Raw genomic sequence first — 23,889 nt, 5'->3', positions numbered from 1 at the left:
TTAGATGATGGCACGCTTATTGGAGACGCCATTGAAGTGGCTAAAGCCTTGGATTTATTAGATCTGTGGGGCCAAGTTTGGGGCTTGAGCTTAATATTAAAAAGATCAAAGTTTTTTGGCCGTTGTGTAATGGGGTAAAGGAAAAATTAGGTTTATTTCCTATTGGTATTGGGAGACCGGAGTTAGGGGTAAAACTCCTTGGAGGAGCGGTTAGCTGGGACGCTGAGCTCATCAGTGGTTTGGCCATTACTAGAGCTTCAAGAGCAGTGGAACTAATGAGATGCCTTTCTCGCCAGCGTGACACTCAATGTGAGCTTCTCTTTCTTCGCTCATGTATGTGGGTAGCTAAGGTATTGTTCGGACTCCGAACATGTCAGCCTATGTTTGTTAAAGAAGTTGTCTCTGTTTTTGACAATGGGCTTCGAGCGGCGATTGAGGATATTGTGGTATGTGGGGGTCTGTTTTTTTGGTGATTTTCAATGGAGACTGGCCTCTCTCCTATATATTTTGGTGGTTTAGGGTTATATTCAGCTGAGGATGTTTCCACCTATGCTTTCGTAGCCTCGAGAACACAATCTTGGAAGTTACATGACCACATTTTGCGTGATTGTGGTGTTGATGGGTTAGATTATGATTTTGGGTGTGTGATGGATTGTTTGCACAACTCTATTCCTGATCTTGATCTTGGCGGGTTCGCTAATAAGGACACCGCCCCCCCTAAAGCTCAAAATGCTTTGGCGAGTGCCCTTTATAGTAAAACCGTCCAAAGTTTGGGAGAAAAGTTTGGCCTGTCCTCTTATCAGAGAGCGGTATTAGAATGTCTTCAGGCTCCTCATGCTCAAGACTTTTTGACTATCACCCCTATCGAAGGGTTAGGCCAGCACATGTCAGCAGTGGAGTACCGAGCCATTCTTAAATATTGTTTAATGATCCCCATGTTCCCAGTTGATGAGCCATGCCCGGTCTGCCGTAAAGTTTGTTTAGATAATTTTGGTGAACACGCGGTTCACTACAAAGAACTTCGGGGTTTAAATATAGACATGATTTGGTCAGAGATGTCATTTGTGATGTATTAAAACGGACGGGAATCTCGGCAAAAAAAGAGGCTCTGCGAATTTCTTGTCGGATCCGCATGAAGGAAGGTCTACTTTCCGACCAACAGACATTCTTGTGTTTGGATGGGGGGGTGGTGGGGACATGATTGTGTGGACCCTACTTGGGTGTCCCCTCTTGTCGGCTTAGGGACACTGGGTTTGTTGCTAGGCAAGCGGTGCTAAAGGCAAAAGCAAGAAAAATTACTATGCACAAGAAGGCATGTGCTGAGAATCAACATGCCTTCATCCCTTTTGCTCTTGATACATTTGGGTCTCTCGCCCCCGATGCTGCTACGTTTTTAAAAAGAGTTCAGTGGGTCGTGCACAGTAACTGAACGACGCCGAAGAACGATAACTTTGTTTTCAGTAGGATCAGTTTTGCCATTCGAAAGGGGGTGGCGGTGCAGCTTGTTGCCCGCTTACCTGCCTCTCTGTTGTAACTGGATTTTTATTTTAGTTAAATGAAAGTTTCAACTCAATATATATATATATGGTGCTGTTACTGTACGCTAATGCCTTAACGTACGGTAGATACGCGAGACGCTAAAAGGCAAAAAACAAAGGCAAATACCTAAAACGCTCACAAAACTTGAACGCGCAAACGCTCAAAAACGGTCTTTGTGAAAAAAATGAAAAATTGATCGATTAACCATTCAAAACTATTTTTTTCGGTGAATAAATTATTGATTTGATATGTATTGACGATTCTGAGATGTTTGGATGTGAATTCATGGATCGATTCGTGAAATAATGGATTCGCGTACGTAATGTGTTAAGGCATTGGTGTATTGGATCTTTTCACTATATATATATATATATATATATATATATATATATATATATTATCCATAACCCAATAACCCGTTTACCCAAAATCCGTATCCATATCCTATCTGAGACCCATTTTAGTTAACTTGCACCTTAATTTTCGTAGTTTACTTGGAAATTGAATTTACAATTGTGATAATATTATCTTGTTCGGCCTAACAGACTCTTATATTAGGTTAATGGAATCAAATCATATCTATAGTTCAAATTATAATAAGCCGGCCCTTATCCCTAATTCAATAAACAGATAATCGTTTATAATAATGCAATTAAACTTCCAGATACCATCACTTAACCCTCTTCGTCCTTAACCCTCCAACAAATTGAGTTTTCATCGGTGTTTGATAGGTTGTTAACCTCCGTATAGGGCCGCGACCTGCCGTGCATCGTTCATCATCATCTGATCATCATTTATGGTAACTGATACATCTATTTGATTCGTTTTAACCAATACAACGTTAACCACAAGGTTAATCAAACCAAAACATAACAAATTAACAGATTGATGATTCCAGGGTTTTGTACTTAAATCTGGGTAGTTTATCAGTTCGTTATAAATTTGATTTTGTATTCTTAAAACATCTAACATGCTGGTTCAGTTGGTGGCTTGTGTGTGAGGGTTATTCTCGTGACTCGGTCATCCACCTGGGTTCGAATCTGGGTGAAGGCGTTTTTTTCATTTGTTCTTTTATTTAATTTTTTTTTCTTTTATGATTTTAATTATTATAATTAATAACAAACAAATGTTATTTTACTTAGCCGACACTCCTAAGTTAATGTTTTCTCGTCAATGAGCATTCTTTTAACTATAAGTTAATGTAATATATATATATATATAGGATTGATTTCTTTTGAGAAGCGCTTTGAGTTTTAAGAACTCGAAAGAACTCAACTTAACAATTTTTTTTTGAATTTTTTTTACACATGTGTAATACGTAAGTGTAAGTAATGTACAAAAAATTACAGTATTTTTTTACACACCGAATCGACTTATTACACATGTGTAACTAACATTTAAACTTGTGTAATCATCAAAAATACTTATTCTCTCTCCTGATTAATTTTTTAATCAGATTTATTCTCAGCCACATATTTCATACTCATTTAATTAAATGTGTGGTCTATATTGAGTTCTCAAAGTTCTAACAACTCAAGAGGTTCTCAAATTATCCCTCCCCTATATATATATATAGGTATTGGATCATTTCAAAAGTTTTTTTAAAGCGAGAAGTGAATGTGTAACATCATTAATCCCTAATTTCACTCCCTTTCTTATTGTGTAGGTGCGTATGTACATGTGTAGGTACGTATTTTTGTATATGTGTATGTATGTGTGTAGGTATGTAGGTTTGAACGTGGCTCGGTACGTTTGTATGTGTGAAGGTAGGTTTGATGTGTATAGGTACACATGTATATGTGTGTAGGTAGGTTTGAATGTGTGTAGCTATGACATAAATACAACCAACCTATATACATGTAGGTAACATCTTTAGAAAGGGAGTGAAATTAGGGATTCACTCCCTAATTTAGAAAGGTAAATCCATCCCATATATATATATATATATATATATATATATATATATATATAATGGTTCAAATAAGAATAAAGAGTTTCCTAGGAATGCTAAGAACCAACAAATTTTTGACATTTGGCATTACAAATGATGGTGAAAGAACAATTCTAGGAAACTATGTCGGTTATTGATAATTTTAAATCTCAACACTGATTAACATGATCCAATGGCTATGATTTATTCCTAGTCTTCCTATGAAACTACTTATTTTTAGGATAACCCTCCCCTATATATATATATATATTTATATAATATTTATTTATTTATTTATTTCAAAAATATAACATATATAATTTTAACTAAATCTGTTAAATACATGTTTACAATTATATTCCGTTAAAGATTTAAGATAAATATTTATTAAATATTATTTTATGTATTTACATTTTATTTATTTGAATAATTATAAGTATATTGTATATTAAATTTAGTTATTTAAATTATTAACTTAAAAAATTGATTACATATATATCATATCAAGTAAACAAGGATAATATAATAAATATTAAAACTAATAACATTATACACAAATGACGATAATAATATTGATTTTATAATAATAATAACAATAGAAATCCATCGATCAATTAATAAACATTCTAATCCCAAACTTAACTTAATCACATCTAAATCTTACTTCATCAAATCATGATATATCTCTTATAATTAATAATATTATATTATTTAATTATGAATCCTTGGCGTTAAATCCCGAAGGGTTCATCATTCTCACATCATCCTCACTTGTGTATCGCTCTTCTAATCAGGTAAGTAATCACTCCCCTATTTTACTTGTTTTCAACTGTTTTGGGGACACTTGCGTACCATTTATCAAATTATTTATCTTATTATTTCTCAAATGCAAACTGTGATCTTTGTGTTGTGTATCAATTGAATGACTATCTGTTATTTGTTATTTGCTTACTTGAATCGCATTCAAAGAGATCCAACATAATCTCATTATAGTATGATCATATGACCGTCGTAGTGGCCTGAGCCCGATCGCATTGGCAATGGTTTCACTGACACTCATTACTTGCTTAACGATTTCATTGTTTATAATCACAGATAACAGTTTTGCCTATTTTTATTCATTCATTTATATCATTATATATTACCAATTTTGCTTGTGTCAAAACTTGTGATCTACTCACTCAACATGTGTTGTTGACAAATATATATTTTATACGCATTTTCAGATTATAGATTGGATTGCTTATCGACCTGAAGCTCACGTAGAGATGGCTTTAGGATAATAAACATATACAAGAATAATTGGTTTTGTATTTGTAATTTTCTTTATTTTTGTTGTATTTAAATGTTGTTTGATAATATATAAATTAATTAGATATTATCGCTTTATAATTTCATGATAGCACTTTGAGAACTGGGGGCAATCAGCTCACGCCCCGACATTTACGCCGTAGGTTGGGGTGTGACAGATTGGTATCAAAGCCGAAGGTTTAAGATAGGTCATTAGTGGTACCTTAGTAACATGCTTAGGAGTCTCATACGTGCATATTTGTTTACCTGATGTATTCTATTTGATTATTTACACCTTACTTAATTGTCTTGCTAGATTAAGTACTTATTTAATTATTTAATTAATTGTTTATTTTATTTCCATGAACATACAACTCAAAAGCTATGCTTCACATTCAAAATATTTTTATAACTCCGAGACTATGTCTCACCCTCAAAATACTTTACGACTCCTTTATTTAATGTTAGTTAATTTTTCTTTATTATTGGAAAATTCTTTGAGAATTTCCTAGTTTTGTTTTTGCCTTAAAACTAGGGAGTGTGACAAGATTCCCCCGCCATAGTGGAAATTTTCGTACGACCGACACTTTAAGCGTTTAACGTAATCGGCTAAACGGTTACACCCTTTATTGTGTTTTTTTGTTTTAAAATGTCTAGTTGGGTGTATAACCCATGGGACGCCATGGACACGCCAACTGTACATTTGCAAAATTTGTTATATTTGCGATATTTTGTTGGAACACTATCATCCGTGGTGATACACGAGATGTTTCAACTACTTATGCTTGAGTTCGTTTATTCGTTATTTAGTTTGGTCGGTTAAATCGCCATGTAACGCTCATGGGCCGACAAACTTAATTGATTCGTTAAGTTCGTTAATTAAGTTGGGCCATTCAAATTGCCATGTAACGCTCATGGGAGGCCAACTCACACACTTGTTTTGGTATGCTAATAAGTTGGGGAAACAAAATTTCATGGAAAGCTCATAGGAGACCCAACATAATGAAGAACATCCATTATTTGTTTAATTGATTTTATACGAAACAATATAGGACTTGATTATTCAATTATTCAATTACTTACTTAAATCACTTAAATCACTTTTGAATCAAGATCTATTGATTCAATCTATTCATATACACTCAAAACATTTTTATTCTCCTGATCGAATACAAATTCTTCATTCATCAAGACTCGGTTACCACGAGCCAATCAAAACAATTTACATTTAATTAGTAAATTGGTTTTCACCTATTCATCTTATCACGTTATTATGTTATCAAAATATCCAGTAATATTATTGCATAATCTAATAATCGAATGATTTTCTTATACTCATAATATCATATACATAAACTATTAAACATACTTCAAGTATTCAAACTCAAATTCTAATTTGTTAAAACATATCAACTTTGATAAAACTCATTCACTCATCAAATTAACTCATTGATTATTAATTTAGATTCTAACTTATCCTTAAGTTACGAATAAACATCAGCTTAACCTATTTAAGTTTTTTTTACACAATAACTCATATGAAATATACACAACTATTCAATCGTCTCATTATATCACATCTTTATTAATTATAGAATGTTTTCTCAACATCAAATAACATCAATTATTTATTTTCTGTAACCACCTCATGGCCACATGTTAGTCAAGGAGATAGCTCTTGCAGTCTCTAAAATATCAACTCAATTTGCAAAACATAAATGCAATCTGGTTCATTAAACTAATTGTTGGTAATTTTAACTCATTTACCCCTACTCATTCTCATAACAACAACAATAACAAATGCAAGTCTAAACATCAACTATATCTTGCTAATCAAATTAACAATTAGTCTCAACAAAATCATAGCGTCTCAAACAAGAAACTTTACGTCGAAAATTTACCCGTTATGCTTTACTTACCTCGTACCACAAGACGTTCCACAACGGTCTATGCCGTCTAATTCAAAGACCCATGCCACGAAGTTTGCTCAAATTTTATATCATGTTACCTGTAATTTCTACAACTATGGAAACCCTAATCACCTACGCCATGTGTGTTTTCAATTTAATCAACTTCAATTATTTAAATTTTCATTGATCTAATTAATCAAGTTATTTGATATAAAATAAATCAAACCAATCATAACTACGTTTATCAAAGAAGATATTTCGTTATTCCTATCTGAACATATTTTATTTTATTTTCTTAGACATACAATAAAACAAATCTTTATTTGATTATGGAATTTAACAAATTCAATTTTAATAATTTATCAATTTTAAGTGATTAAGCACATATAATAAGATCTATCTTTTTAAAAGACAATTTCCTATAATATTGTACTCCTAGTTTATCTCTTGACCCAATTCGTTTCACTTTCAACCCTAAGGATGTAACATTCCGAAATTTCTAAGAATAATATTTAATATATTATTTAATTATGGTAGAAAAGTTTACTTGAGTTAGTAGAGAAATAATAAAATAATAAAGATGGAAGGATAAGTAGGCTAATTAGATGTGATTAATTATGGACCAAAAAGAAAAGATGAGCCTAAGGTCCATGGGCTTAATAAAGTATAAATACCCCTTAAAACCCTAATCCTTTCCATTTTCACACATCTCTACACCATAGCCTACACCATAAAAAACACACACTTCTCCAATTCCCGTTTTTGAGAAAACGACCCACAAGACACAAAGGTTCCCAGAGATCTAACCGTCGGATCGGTCTAAAATTTTAACTGGGTCTTCATGGTATATAAATAAAGATTTCCACTGATTAGATCTTCGATCAGAGGTCGGGAAATTCGGTTTTTATCAGCAAAACCGTAGTAGCTCAAAAGTGAAGATTTCGGCGACTATTAAGCTGTTCCGGCGACTGTAGCAGAGGTTTCCGGCGAAGGCGAGTTGATGTATTTGTAGATCGGGGGAAGACGGTTCCCTGGCCGCTTGATCACTCAAATCAGAATTCGTTTGATATGGTTTTGGGCTTCTCGGGTGATTTCAGATAAAAAACCTCAAAGGTACGTTTTTTGTTAAAAAAAAAGCTTACTTTTCGTACACGGATTAGCATGAAACTTTGTAGGATGATAGATCGGGTCATGATTATTGATAAAGTAATGAACTTGATAGTAAATGGGTTATTTGGTTCATTTCGGGTAAAACGAGTAGTGTTCGGTTTGTGAAAAGAACGGGTAAACGAAGTCGGTTTTGCATGAAACTTAGTAGGATAGTAAATTGGACCTTATTATGTGATAAAAAATGTAAACTTGATGATTAAAGTGGACTAAATGGACTCGTGAGTATATTCGGTTCAATTAGAAACCCTAGATCTAGTTAAAACGGGTTTGTAATCAATAAAGGTTGGAACTTTATTGATAAACGATCTAGATCTTGGCCTAGAATGGAAAGGAAAACTTTTGGTAGGTTATATGGAATTTAACTATGAGAATGAATGGAGGGATTCGAATAGAAAAAAGGAAAAACAGAAAACGAAAGAATACAAGGCAAAATTCGAATACCTGTAAATCGAATACATATTGTATTCGAATAACATGTCTATTCGAATACATATTGTATTCAAATAGAATGTCTATTCGAATACATGTTGTATTCGAATAACATGTCAATTCAAATTCATATGTACTCTACCACTATCCAAGTACTATTCGAATACAAAAAGAAAGAAGGAAAGATTTAGTAAATGTGATCTATTCAAATACAATTTGTAATCTAGAAACTTGTCCATTCGAATATGAGGTATTCAAATACAAATTGTATTCTAAATATATGGATAATCGAATACAAGTGAAAGATAGGAAGAAGGGTGCTCGTTCGAATACAATGGAACCATTCGAATATATGATTGTATTCGAATACATGTTCCTTAGGGTACAAATGTAACCTAGCACCTATTTATTCGACCAGACACCATGAGAATACAAGCTGTATGCCAAACACCTACCTATTCGAATACAAACATCCGAATACAATTGCATGCTAACACATATATATGCGAAATAAAGGCCATTCGAATACCCAGAGACACGAATACAATTGTATTCTGGCACTACACTTCTTCGAATACATGATCATTCGTATATAAACGGGTCCATTCGGATGAAAAATCATATACAAGTGTTGTCTATGTGAATACATTGTATTCGAACACAAAGGGAATATATGGGGAATTCGAATGCAAAATTTTATTCTAATGGCTTCCATTCGAATACAACAAAGAAAGAAAGAAGGAAGGATTTTACAAGTGTATTTTATTCTAACATAAGGGTATTCGAATACAAGGACATGCTTATGAAATACAATGCCTTACCAGGCCATTAGAATATACCAGACTTAACCTTTCTAGTGAAACTTAAAGGAAGAATATAATATTAGATAATTGATATATATAATTGATATATAGTTAGCCGAGCCCAGTTAAAGAAAGGAATCACGATAAACTCAGAAAGGAACAGGAGACAGGTGAGTTTCTAGCCCTATTTCCTTGTTATGTTTTCGAGGATGTGTGCATACTCGATGTGATTAGTTAATACACTTACCTTGAATGGTAAGTGTATGATATGTGATTATCTTATGTATGATGTATGAATGATATATGAATTCTATAGAAAGATTGAAAGTATGTATAAATATAAAGAAAGGTATGGTATTGTTGCACGGTGTAAAGGGACTAGACCCTAATAATATCTATGAGGATAGGGACCAGACCCTAATATCTGTGATGTTGGGGACCGGACCCTTATAATATCTGTGATGTTAGGGACTAGACCCTTACAATATCTGTGGGTTATAGGGTGCAAGGCTCTTTAAGATGTAATGATAGTTATGTATGTACCATGAAAGTAAAGAAAGTATGAAGAATGTATGAATGTATGTATGAAAGTAATGTGATAAGGTTAAGTATGAAAGGCGTACATACCTTCGGGCATGTATACATGTATGTGAACTAATTTTATATTGCTTGATTATCTAGAACTCACTCAGCGTGGCTGACTTTTAGTATGCACGCAGGTGAATAGATTGCAACAGCTAGCTTGAGGGAGACACATGGCAGGATTAGAAGAGGCTGACATCTGAAGATCTGTTATGATGATTGATATTACATGTTATGCTATGTTTTAAAAAGACAAGCTATGAACATTTGTAATGAATGGTTTACTTTTAATGTTATTCCGCGAAAGTTTTAATTAACTCTAATATTTAGAACTGTGTTTACGAGTAAATCCAACGTCCAAAGTGAGGCACCGGGATCGGGGACTTACAAAGGAATCATTTCCTTTTCAAAATTCCAAAATTTATATCGAAATACGTTTTAGAAACTTTAATATTTTTTTAAATCAACTCAAGGATTCAATTCATTTTTTTACAATATTTTACACAATGACTATCTTCTTGTTCTAAACAAAACGTATTAAGATTCAGGTTTCCTTTAAAAATAATGTTTTGTAACCCACGCGATAAGACGAGTTATGTGGACCATCCGACGATCTAAGTAATTATGGAGGCCTGCATAATTATCGAAGTCCTCGCATGGAAATCATAATGAGTGTAATTGTGTATCATAATATAGAATCAAAAGTAGTTGCGATAACGGTACAAATGTAGATATGATAAGGACATGGTGGATACGGCGCTGGTAGATCCTATATAAAAGTTATATTTAAGATTTTCTTTTCATCAAAATTTAATGGAGTTGTTATAGTATCCTTTAATTTCAGGACGAAATTCCCTGTAGTAGGGGAGACTGTAACAACTCAGATTTTCCAATAAAGATTTTATCCGTAACCCATCCGTTTTATGTCAGGAAAATTTTAGCAATAAAATATCACGTTTATTAAAATATAATTATTTATTTATTATTTGCTTAATTATTTTTTTAATTTATATAATCAACTTTCAAGCATATACATTTTTAACCCTAAACTATAATTTAACCTATTTTGTTTCCACACCTATACTAGAGGGACTAAACTACAAATATGAAATATTAATATATTATATTATCTATAACCCAATAACCCATTTACCCAAAATCCGTATCCATATCCTATCCGAGACCCGTTTTAGTTAACTTGCACTTTAATTTTTGTAGTTTACTTGGAAATTGAATTTACATATGTGATAATATTATCTGGTTCGGCCTAACCGACTCTTATATTAGGTTAATTATCAAATCAGATCTACAGTTCAAATTATAATAAGCCGACCCTTATCCCTAAATTAATATACAGATAATCATTTATAATAATGCAATTAAACTTCCAGATACCATCACTTAACCCTCTTCGTCCTAAACCCTCCAACCAATTGAGTATTCATTGGTGTTTGATAGGCTGTTAATCTCCGTATAGGGCCGCGACCTGCCGTGCATCGTTCATCATCATCTGATCATCATTTATGGTAATTGATACATGTATCTGATTCGTTTTAACCCATACAACGTTAACCATAAGGTTAATCGAACCAAACCATAACGAATTAACAGATTGATGATTCTAGGCTTTTGTTCTTAAATCTGGGTAGTTTATCAATTGGTTTAAATTTGATTTCGTATTCTTAAAACATCTAACATGCTGATTCAGTTGGTGGCTTGTGTGTGAGGGTTGTTCTCGTAACTCGGCCATCCACCCGGGTTCTGATCCGGGTGAAGGCGTTTCTTTTTTTATTTGTTCTTTTATTGAATTGTTTTTATTTTACGATTTTAATTATTATAATTAATAACAAACAAATGTTTTTTTACTTAGCCGACACTACTAAGTTAATGTTTTCTCGTCAATGTACATTCTTTTAACTATAAGTTAATATATTATATACATATATATATATATATATATATATATATAATATCCATGTATTTATTAATTTATTTTTCAAAAATATAACATATATAATTTTAACTAAATCTATTAAATACGTGTTTACAATTAAATTCCGTTAAAGATTCAAGATAAATATTTATTAAATATTATTTTATGTATTTGCATTTTATTTATTTGAATAATTATAAGTATATTTTATATTAAATTTAGTTATGTAAGGCCCCGGTCCCGGTGCCCTACGTTAGCGTTGGATTTACTCATAAACGCAACTCTAAATATTAGAGTGAATTAACACATTCGCGGAATATTATAAAAGTCAACCATTTATTTCAAACATCCATAACTTGTCTTTTAAAACATAACATAAATTATAGCATTCAAAACATCATGACAAAACTTTAGATGCCAGCCTCTCCAATCCTGCCATGTGTTTCACTCAAACCAGCTGTCTTAGTCTGTTAACATGCGTGCATACTAAAAGTCAGTTACGTTGAGTGAGTTCTAGTTAATCAGGCAGCATACATTACATTCACATACTTATGTAAATACGTATCCGAAGATACATGCCTTCATCTTTCCTTACATACTTACATACATTCATACATTTATTCTTACTTCCATACTTACATACATGCATACTTTCATTCATACATACACGTTTTAAAGAGCATTCTGAGCTATAACCTTCACATATATTATTAGGGTTTGTTCCCTACATTCGTGTATATTATTCGGGTCTGTTCCCTACATTCGCAGATATTATTAGGGTCTATTCCCTACGTTCGAGAATATTATTAGGGTCTGTTCCCTACTGTCGCAAATATTATTAGGGTCTGTTCCCTACATTCGTAGATATTATTAGGATTTGTTCCCTACTTAAACCATACCTTTCATTCGTGATATATCCATACATACATTTCTTTACATAATCATACTTTCATACATACTCATTTCATTACGTACTTTGATACTTACATATTTCACACAAGGCATACAAATATTTCTTTCCCCGTCGAAACGTGCAATATCCAAAGATCGTTCATGCACCAGCGAGCTTTCATTCACACATTCATACATACTATCACATAGATCGTAATAGCATAAATTCACATTGAGTATGCACACAGCCCCGAAAACATAGGAAGTGGGGCTAAAAACTCACTTGAGTCCTATTACGTTCACCGTTAATTGTTATTCCTTTCTTTAGCTGCGCACAACTAACTGTATAACAATTACACGCATCAATTAACTATCGCTGCCCATATCGTGTTTCTTGTTTAATTTTGACCCTCAACGAACGAGGGTCCGGGGGTAGCGCCCCTGGCAGTGGGGTTCTAGGGGCGGCAGTACCTAGCAGGGTCCAAGTGGCAGAGCCCTTGCTGGGGTCGAGCTGCCAGGGTAGCTTGGAAAATTTTTTATTTTCATTAACTGTCTTAACACAATTGTCATTAGAATTCTTAATTTATTATTTTATTGCTAACTCATAAAGTTCAGGGTATTGTTTGTAATTAATCCATTGTTTTCTAAGTCCAGGGACCTTTCTGTCATTCTTTCAAAGTCTAATTCGTTATTCAGTTCTCAAATTCTAATTTGTTATTCAGTTTTTTAACGAATGGGAGCTCATAACGAATGGACCTTTATCATGAATTGACTTGTATAACGAATTGGCCTTTTATAACGATTTGACCCTTATAACGAATTGAGGGTTCATTCGTCATTTCCCCGTACGAATTACTTAACGAATGGCTTAACGAACTACTGCTAATTCGTTATTTCTTATTAACGAATGGTCATAACGAATTGCTTGTTAATTCGTTATTCTTCCGTTAACGAATTAGGGTTAGGTCAAAGAAATTCTATAACATTCTGACATTCCTCGTACGCCATATTCCAGTGCCGCCTTTCCGGCGCCTTCATCGCCGGAAAACCGGGATCTCGCCGGAAAAGTGAGATCTCACTCGTTTTCCACCGTTTTTCACTGTTATTTGTCCCGTTCGATCCAGTTCTGAGCTAGGGTGACCCCTAAGCTCATCTTTTGATCGGTTTATACCCGATTCCATCCGGATCTCATGACTTTAACGATTTAGGGTGTAGGCTCGTCATTTCACGATAGATCTAGCGGGTTTGGATCCATACAATATCATAACATTATTACCTCGGATCGATGCTAGGGTTTCCTTGGTTATTTCGGCTAGAGAGAATGGAAGGAGAGAGAGAGCTTAAGTGTGTGTTTTTTATGGTGTATTGAGTGAGTGGAAATGAATGGATTATGGGTAAATTAAAGTTTATATATCATGGGCCATGGGCTTAAGCCCATGGTCTTTCTCCCTTCCTTATTAACCTAAGTCCATTTGTTAGTGCACGGTTTTACGTCTCGAGTCTTTGTACTTATCCTTTGTATTTATTAATGAAAGAAATATTATTATATTAAGTTAGTTCATTAAGAGAGTCTATTTTGTTAAGGATGTTTAACGAACTATAAGTTAAGTTAAGGTATCTCCCAATTCGTTAAGGATGTTTAACAAATTGGAGGTCTGTTTCATTATGCTTATTTGTTTGTTTTGTAATGTAACAAAGTGGATCTAGTTCGTTACGGAATGTGTAACGAACTAGAATCCATCTTCTATATATAGAGGATTCCTCCTCTGTTAATTTAAGTATTGATTTTAAGGTATTGAACCTATGCAAAATTGTTCTCTCGATCAATCCTTCATACATTTAACCTATTACAACTAATACTAATAATATATAATATATCTATACGTATAGTCTATAACCGATAAGAGTAATCTATGAACTAGATCCTATTAATCGTATTTGGATCTTAGATCTGAGATCCGAGGTTCCATCAAGTGGTATCAGAGCTTTCGGGGTTCGATTGCTCTTGATCTAGTATTTTTAATTCGTTAATTGAAGTAATATTAAGGTTATTTTGGTTTAATTTAGATTCGGTTTGAATTCAATCAAATTAAGTGTAGATTTGGTTAATGGACTTATTTGAGGTGAATTGGTGATTAGTAAAGTATAAGGTTTATGCGTTTAAGTGGAATTGGGAATTTGATTGGATTTGTGTTATTTTGGTTTGGATCTGATTGTGGCTGAAACAGAGGTTTGATTTTGGTCAATTGGATTCGGAATTGGGTGAATTAAGTTACGAGATGTTGCGATTTGGTTTCGTAATAAATTTACGAGTAATTTGATACATTATTTGAACGATTTGGTGTTGTATTGGAGGGGTATTATAGATTTGTGTGTTCTTCGTTTTCCAGATTTCTGGAAAAATGATGATGAAGATTTGAAAATCTTCATCATCTGTTGAAGATTCATCATCTTTAAGCAATTCGTTATTGTAGTTCGTTAAGTTTAAGTCATTCGTCCTTTAATTCGTTACTCAGTTCGTCACCAAATTTGATTCGTGTCATCTAGTTCGTCAGATGCGTGGTCTAATTCGTTAACCTCGTATCTAACAAACTTTTGCCACGTGGCAAAGGTTGTCAGAGTTTGTTATAACTGTTATAACAACCTGATTCGTTAAGTAATTGTAGCTAATTCGTTAGCTTAATTCGTTACCTTGAATCAGAGATTCGTTACTTTGATTTGTTAAGCTGACGATGTGATTCGTTACTCTGATTCGTTAAGTGAATTCAGAGATTCATTACCTTGGTTCATTACATTGAATTTAGATTCGTTAATCTAGTTTGTTAACCTAATTCGTCAAAGTTATTCGTCAATTTGACCTGATTTGTTGAATCAGTTCGTTTGATAATTCGTTATTATCTAATTCGTGTTACACTGTTCCTGGTTCGTTACTCAGATAACTTTCAATTTGTTATAATTGATTCGTTATTTTAGTTCGTTACAAACACTGTTCATAGTTCGTTATACTTATTGTTCCAAGTTCGTTAACATATTTTCAATTTTCGTCCTTGAAGTTTGATTATTTGTTACTCATCAAGGTGGCTGGTTTGTAAGCATTAGCTTCTCAAAACGTACTCATGCAGCAAATGTTACAATTGGACACTTAAATTGGATCCCATTCCAAGTGTCCTCGATTGATGAAATTTAGTAAGTTTGCTAAGTGGGAACCTCGTTTTCGTGCTCATCTAGGTTCTGTTCATCCAGATTGTTCCTATTTTCTTGATGAAGTGTATACCGTACCTATGATTGGAGATGAAACAATTGGATTCACGCCTAAGGCCATTTCACAATACTCACAAGAAGAAAGAAGGCGTTAGAGATCGAAACTAAAGCTTATTCGACTCTTACCATGGCTTTACCTGATACCATCTTTCATCAAGTGGGTAGCATTAAGATTTGTGCTTCTTTGTTTCAACATATCTGTATGAGAAATATGGGTAATACTGCGGAAAGTAAGAAGGTCATGTTGAAATTTCAATTCAGAAATTTTAATTTACTTAAAGGTGAGACTTTTGAAGAAATGACAATTCGTTTCAATCATTTGATTGCTGAGATGGAAAATTAAAGATTGAACCTTCTGAATCAGATAAGTTAACACGTTTAAGGGTGCTTTACCGAGTTCTTACTCGACTTTCTTAATGGTGTTGAAAGAAAATAATTATTTCAGTAATGAAGATCTGACTGCTTCTGAGTTCATACAAAAAATCGAAGATCGTGAATATGATCTTAGGTGTCAGAAGTCTTCTAAGGAAAGTCAAGATCCAACCTTTTATGATAGAAGTATGCCTCTGAGTTCAACAATTTCTCCGATCACTTCATTTCTCACTCAAAATGCAAGTGAGAATGCTACAACAATTTATAGTGATCCACGTGCATGCTTCTTCACTACTGGAAGTTCTGGGTCATCTGGTGCTTCTGGTTCTTCTAGAGGGTCTGGAAATTCAACTAACGCAAATCAATTCTCAGCACCACCGAATGTGAACATGAAGGAGGTTGAACGAAACTTTGCCTTCTTGTCTGCCTTCATGACTTCTTATGAGAATCCGGTTAGTAGTAAGATTGCAACGAGTGAGTTGACTGATGAAGACTATGATCAAATTGATCCTGATGAGTTAGAGCTCATGGATTTGAAATGGAATATGTTAATGACTGTCAGAAAGGTGAAAAGTTTATGCAAAGGACTGGCAAAGATTTTCCATCACTAAACAAGAAGGTTGAGTTCGATAAACTGAAGGTTAAATGTTTCAACTTTCAAGAATTTGGACATTTTGCTAAAGAATGTGACAAGCCGAAGAAGGAATATACCGGTTCTCGAAGTCAAGATAGAACCTCTTCTGGTAAACCGAGTAATGATGCTGAGAAATCTTCTGGGAACAAACCTTTTGTTACTGGAACACAAACTTTGCTGACTGCTGATGGAACTGATTGGTCACAAAGATTGTTGTGCAATGAAAATCAAGCAAACTTAGCCATGTTTGAATCAAATGAAAAATTTTTAAGATGCAAGTGGGAGTGATATATCTTCTGACAATGATACTGAGTCTGATTCTTATGATTCATGTGAAAAGCTACCAACCACTTTTGCTTGCATGGCCAAAATTTATGAGGTTAGTTCTTCTGTTCCTAACTCTGCTAATTTATCAGCTACTATGTCTTGTGTTGATTGTGAGAAAAACAAACCTCAGTTAGAATCATTGAAAATTCATAATGATTGTTTAGTTAGAGAAATTGCTTCACTTAAGGATACTTATAGACAATCTTTATAATCTCAAATGAGATCTAGAGAGAAAATTGAACCATTTTCTGTAAGTAATCATGATCTCAAAGCTGAGTTGTCTATCAAAATGACAATCAATGATCAAAATTTTCAAGAAATCTTGAAACATCGTTCTAAGATAACTGAGCTTGAGAATGAAGTTCTTGAGTTGAAAAATAAGTTGGGCAAATTTCAAAACTCATCATTTTTTGCTAAATGAGATAATCAAAGTATCTGGTAAGCACAAATATTCTAAAAAAGGTATAGGTTTTGTTAAAGTACCACAACCATTTCAAAATGATTATATAGCATATCCTTTTGCTAGAAAAGAAGAAGAAGTGATTGTGAAAGAACCTGTTGTTTCTGACAAACCTAAACTAGTAAAATCTGAAAATGTTAAAGCCCAACCACCAACTCAAAAACATCATATCGAAAGCAATAAAGTGTTTGTAGAAAATGTTGAGAAGGTTATCATTGAGGATGTGTTTGAACCTGAAGTGATACACAAAAACCAGAACATTCCAAGTTCTAATCACGTTTTATGTGAACCTCATGAATTTGAGGAGGCCGTGTACGGTTCACACACAACTCAAGTGAAAAAGGAGGAACAAGTTAAGGTTAAACCGGTGAAGGCCAAGAAATCAGAAAAACCTAAAATTTCTGATGAGGATTTGATGCGTTTAATCAATCCTACTGTTTCCAAGCCATCAAATGGTCGTGTGTTTAAATTAAAAGGATTGGACACAATGTTCACTGAGAAAGACATTCCGATTAGCATTATCAAACCAGAATTGATCGAAAGTGTCTTTCACAATGAAACTTCCATGATACAAGATCTTGAATGCCAGTATGCTTGTGCCAAAACATCAAACACATCAGACCCATTGATTAAAGCTAAGCAACTATTAAAATCTGCTAAGAAAGTTCATTTTGTGAAATCAACTAGAACTGGCACATTGCAAAGTTTTCCAACTGTTCTAATGTCGATTTCTACATGAAAAAGAAATCTGTGTCGTCTGATGATTTGGCCAAGAATTTCACTAGAACTATGAGTCATCAACCTCCTGCAGCATCAGTTTTTACCAAATCTCAACATGATCGTGTGGACATGAGAAGTTGCTTTCTTTGTGGTCAACAAGGTCATGTGGTAAGAAACTGTGGACAGAAGAAGTCTCGGAATCTTCATCCTTTTGTCAAGGACCAATCAAAACCTGTTCCATTAGTCAAGGAGATTTTGAGACGACCAACGTCGTTTGATGATGAAACTCACATTATGTTTTCTGATGTGAATCCACGAAAGGTGATTCATGTCAATGAGAATGTAACTTATGTTAAGCTCAAGTTTGTTCCAACCGAACCAATCTGTAAGAACGTGAACTCAAATGTCGTTCAAGCGGCCTATTTAAGACGAAAATATAAAAGGCCTGTAACTTATTCTCAAGTTGCTGAACAACAATTGAATTATGTTAAATTTGATTTTTCTCATGAAACTCAAAAGGTGCCCAAGACTGAGGCATGGGCTGCCTTTTTGAACTGATCATTTTCAATTTGTGTGTAGGATACATCCAAGACCGTGTCTGGTGAAAACTGGATAATGGAAAGTGGATGTTCTCGTCATATTACTAGAAATCTCAACCTCTTATCTAATGTTAGAAATATTCAAGTAGCGTATGTGGCTTTTGCAAGGAATTCTGGGGGGTATGATAACACAAGGTAAAGTTTCGAATGGGCATATTACGTTTGAGAAAGTCAACTACTGTGATAAGGTTTATCATAATTTATTAAGTGTGTCGCAAATTTGTGACAAGAAGTACAATACATTATTTATTGATAAAGAATGTCTGATTCTGAAACCGAGATATATCATTCCCGATGACATGGTTTTCATGCGATCCCCTTGATCGAATGATATTTATGTGTTAAACATGTCTTCTAAGGCGTCAACTTCTGTGGAAACGTGTTTCGTTTCTAAAGCAACTGAAAAAGACACGATTCTCTGGCATAGAAGAATGGGACATATTCATGTTAGGAAGATGAATTATTTAATGTAAAATGACTTGGTCGAAGGTGTTTCCTTGAAACATTTTAAATTATCTGACCACTATGTTGCCTGCAAGAAAGGCAAACACAAGAAAAAGTCACATCCGCCTAAGTTAATGAATTCCATTGATACTCCTCTTGAACGACTTCATTGGATCTTTTTGGTCCTGTGAATTGTGCTAGTATCGCTGGAGATTGGTATTGTCTTGTAGTTACCGACGACTATTCAAGATATTCATGGATCTTATTTATGAGTTCAAAAGATCAAACACCCTTTCTGGTTCAAAACTTAATCACTAAGATCGAATCACTATACAAACTAAAAGTGAGACGTATTCGAAGTGATAATGGTACGGAGTTTAGTAACAACATGTTGGATTTCTTTTGTGTTCAAAAGGGAATTCATCGAGAATATAGTGCTCCTTACGTACCACAATAGAATGGTGTTGCTGAAAGGAAAAACAGAACTTTGATTGAAGCAGCTAGAACTATGCTTGCAGATTCTAAGCTTCCTGTCCAATATTGGAACGAGGCTATGAATACTGCTTGTTATACGCTTAATCGGGTTCTGACAGTTAAGAGACTCCAAAAGACGAGTTATGAGCTTTTGAACAAACGAAAACTTAATTTAAAATACTTGGAACCATTTGGATGTCCCTGTACAATGTTGAAAAGAGATGTGGGTAAATTTGAAGAAAAGGCTGTTGAAGGATACTTCTTAGGTTATGCATCACCTAAGAAGAGAGTATTTAACTTCACCTTGGGTTGTGTAGAGTAATGGTACCATGTTGATTGTCAAAGGTACACCACTCCTTCCCAAGGTAAAGGTCCTAATTGGATGTTTGATTACGAGAGTTTATTTAATTCTTTCACTCAAATGGAAGATCAACCTGATGAATATTTGGTTCGTGCGTATTTGGAATATCAATTCTCACTTCCAAGATCTTCTAGGTCTGTTTATGTTGATGCTTCTCAAGATGATATTCTTGATACATCGATGTGACTTCGATCTCATCTGATGATGGTCATTTTGTTGATTCTTCCTCGGCTCCATTCCCTGAATCACATGAGATTGGTGAATCGTCTCATGATGCTGAGGAGAATCTTACTACTTTAACCGACAATGTTGTTGTTCCTGAGAATCCCACTCTTCGGATTCATAATTATCATCCAAAGGAAAACATCATTGGAGAACTTGATGTGGGTGTACAAACACGTCATCAAGTAGCTTCTTCAAGTGAAAATAATGTATTGTGTGCTTATACGGATCTACATTCCTCTGGAATTGTAAATCTGGCCAAATACACTTGCTTTCTATCCCAAGTATAGCCTACGACGACTCGTATGGCACTTGAAGATCCTTCTTGGGTGGAGACAATGCAAGAGGAATTGCAAAAGTTTAACCAACTTGGTATGTGGGATCTTATCAATAAACTTGCTCGAGTCAAAAAGCCTATTCCGACTAAGTGGGTATTAAAATGTAAAAAGGACGATCGTAGAGTGATTGTGAGAAACAAATCACGGCTAGTGGTGCAAGGTTTCCATTAGCAAGAGGGTATAGAATACACTGAGGTATATGCTCCGGTTGCAAGATTGGAAGCTATACGAATCTTTCTGGCTTATGCGGCTTACAAGAAAATTAAAGTCTATAAAATGGATGTGAAAAGTGCTTTTCTTAATGGTAAATTACATGAGGAAGTGTTTTTTTACAGCCTCCTGGCTTTAAAGATCCTAATTATCCGGATCGAGTTTACTGCTTAAACAAGGCCCTGTATGGTTTACATCATACCCCGAGAGCTTGGTATGGCACGCTTGCCGACCATCTGACTGATAACGGCTTCAAGTGAGGGACTGTCGACTGCACTTTATTTTATAAGAATATTTGTGATGATCTTCTCCTCGTCCAGATATACGTTGACGACATTATCTTTTGGTCAACAAACGACAAGTTATGTATGGAATTCGAGAAGTTAATGCAAACAAAGTTCGAGATGAGCTCGATGGGAGAGATGAGCTTCTTTTTAGGGTTGCAAGTTCACCAATCTGCGAAAGGAATCTTTATTCACCAGACTAAATATGTGAATGATGTCTTGAGTCGATTCAAGATATCTGCCAGAAAAATCCCTTCAACTCCTCTCCCTGTGGGTCACAATTTATCACCGGATGAATTGGAGGACACCGTTAATCCTACCATCTATCGAGCTATGATTGGGTCTTTGATGTATCTTACTGCTTCTCAACCTGACATAATGTTTGCAGTTTGTTTATGTGCTAGGTACCAACCTAGTCCCCGAGTGACTCACCTGGCAGCGATCAAGCATATTCTTCAATATCTAAGGGGCAATCCTGACATTGGGTTATGGTACCCCTAAGGACGATAACTTTGAACTTACCGCCTATTCTGACTTAGATTATGGAGGGTGCAAGATTAATTTTAAATCGACTACAGCAGGGTGTCAAGTCTTAGGAAGCCGGCTTGTTTCCTGGCAGTGTAAGAAGCAGACAACAGTCTCCACTTCAACCGTTGAGGCAGAATATGTTGCAGCCTCGAGTTGTTGTTCCCATGTTTTATGGATCCAACAACATTTGCGCGACTATGGTTTGAAGTTTCTTACTACTCCAAATTTAATTGATAACTCTGCTGCCATTAGCATCACCAAAAATCCCGTACAACACTCTAAAACGAAACATATCGAAATTCGATATCATTTCATATGAGATTGTTTTGAAATGAAATTAATCGATCTTGAGAAAGTACATACCGATTTTCAAAAAGCCGATTTATTTACCAAAGCGTTTGACCAAACTCGATTTAACTCTTTACTTGGTTTAAATGGATTAAAAACCCATGCTGATGTTCTGAAACAAGGTTAATTATCTTTATTTTTGGTTTATTTTTCTTTTACTTTTCTTTCATTTTAATGTTTTGGGTTTTGGGGGTGAAGAATTAGAAAATACAAAAATATTGTGCTTTTCGTTTGTATAGATAAAACCCAAAAACATTTGAAAAATTAGAAAATACAAAAATACTGTACTTTTCGTTTGTATAGATTAAAACCAAAAACATTCGAAAAATCTGAAAAGGACAAAATATTGTGTTTCTTGTTTTAAAATATTTTGAAAATCCGAAAACAATTTAAAATTTTGAAAAATCCAAAATATTGTGTTTTCTGCATGTATAGAAAATCAGAAAAAAAACCGAAAAGATTGTGAAGTTTTATTATGTTTTATAAGAAAATTGAAAAAGACAAGAAGATTGTGTTTTTAATGTATGTAAAGAGAAAATCCAAAAAGATTTTTGCATACGTTCTCTGAAAAGTATGTCAATTACTCATATTTGAATGACATATACTTGTATGTGTTTGGACCTGATATTTATTTGTAAATATTCGGGATAGCCATTTATATGACAATGGAAAGTAGTTGCGACGATTGTTATGCGTTTTACTTTATTCTTTCGTTGAAAATTATGTCAGTTATTTAAGTTTGTGGATCATGCTTGCATGTTTTGGTCCTATTGTTCACTTGTGGATTGATTGGATAGCCATTGATCTATAGACTGAAAATGACTGGGGTGATTGAATTTATTTTTATGCTCCTCAAAAATTTTGAGTTTTGAAGCAAATAGAGAAAACGATAGTACATTGATCATTTGACCCCATATCCAGAAAGAAATAAGCTTAAAATACTGAGTGCTTAATTTCATTGGTGTATTGATAGGTCATAAACAAGCTGTTAAAGTAAAGTATGTGATATAAACATAAAGATATGCCAAATTGAAAGAGGTGTTAGTCTCTAACAAAAATCTCGGTAATGATGGTAGAAATGTAATAGCCTGTCATACTTAAGCCTTATATTTGTTTGATCACCAAAAATAAAATAAAGCAAATAACAAGCGTAAAGGTTCTGGACACTGTGAGTCTTTATGTGGCTTAATCATCTAGGTATTTATATGCATGAATATTTCATTCGCTTTTTGAGCAGACCCAAAGTCATTAAACTTGATCACTGCTGTACATCGTACAAATTTAAACTACTGACTTGATCAAAATCCGCTGTTAGTCATACATTTGTTCCTCCCTTGCCCGCGTCTCAATACCAATAAGAAACGGACCCCAGGGGATACAGTGTATGTAAGCCGATAGATGGACTCGTGCATACTCACTCACAGTAAAGGAAACTCAATGCATAGCTCACAAATTTCTATAAAATTCAAATTTTTTATCAACATTATAATGGTTTAAGTCAAGTAGGGGTGATATGGTAAAAATCAAATTACGCTTGAACCGAGATTAGAGGATGATAGTTTCTGATATTTTGTGCTCTAATTAAACATTTAATCATATCACAGAAACACTTGAAAGTTTGTTACAAGATTTAAGTGGACAACAGTATCAATGACCGACTTCACGCCAGTCACAATATCGCTGAAATATAAAACTGTGATGGAAGGGCAATTTGGTCAATATGATTCTCTGCTTAAACTCACCAAAATTACAAAAATAAGTACTGCTTTTGAAAACTCATACAAAAACACAAAAATAATTTTCTGCTTTATGTTTAATTTTCTTGTAAAT

The sequence above is a fragment of the Bidens hawaiensis genome, unplaced genomic scaffold, assembly GCF_021521415.1.
Source record: "Bidens hawaiensis isolate Kalapana, Puna unplaced genomic scaffold, B.hawaiensis_p1.1 tig00007223_1, whole genome shotgun sequence".
In the NCBI taxonomy this organism is placed as follows: domain Eukaryota; kingdom Viridiplantae; phylum Streptophyta; class Magnoliopsida; order Asterales; family Asteraceae; genus Bidens; species Bidens hawaiensis.
This window is presented reverse-complemented; position numbering follows the sequence as displayed.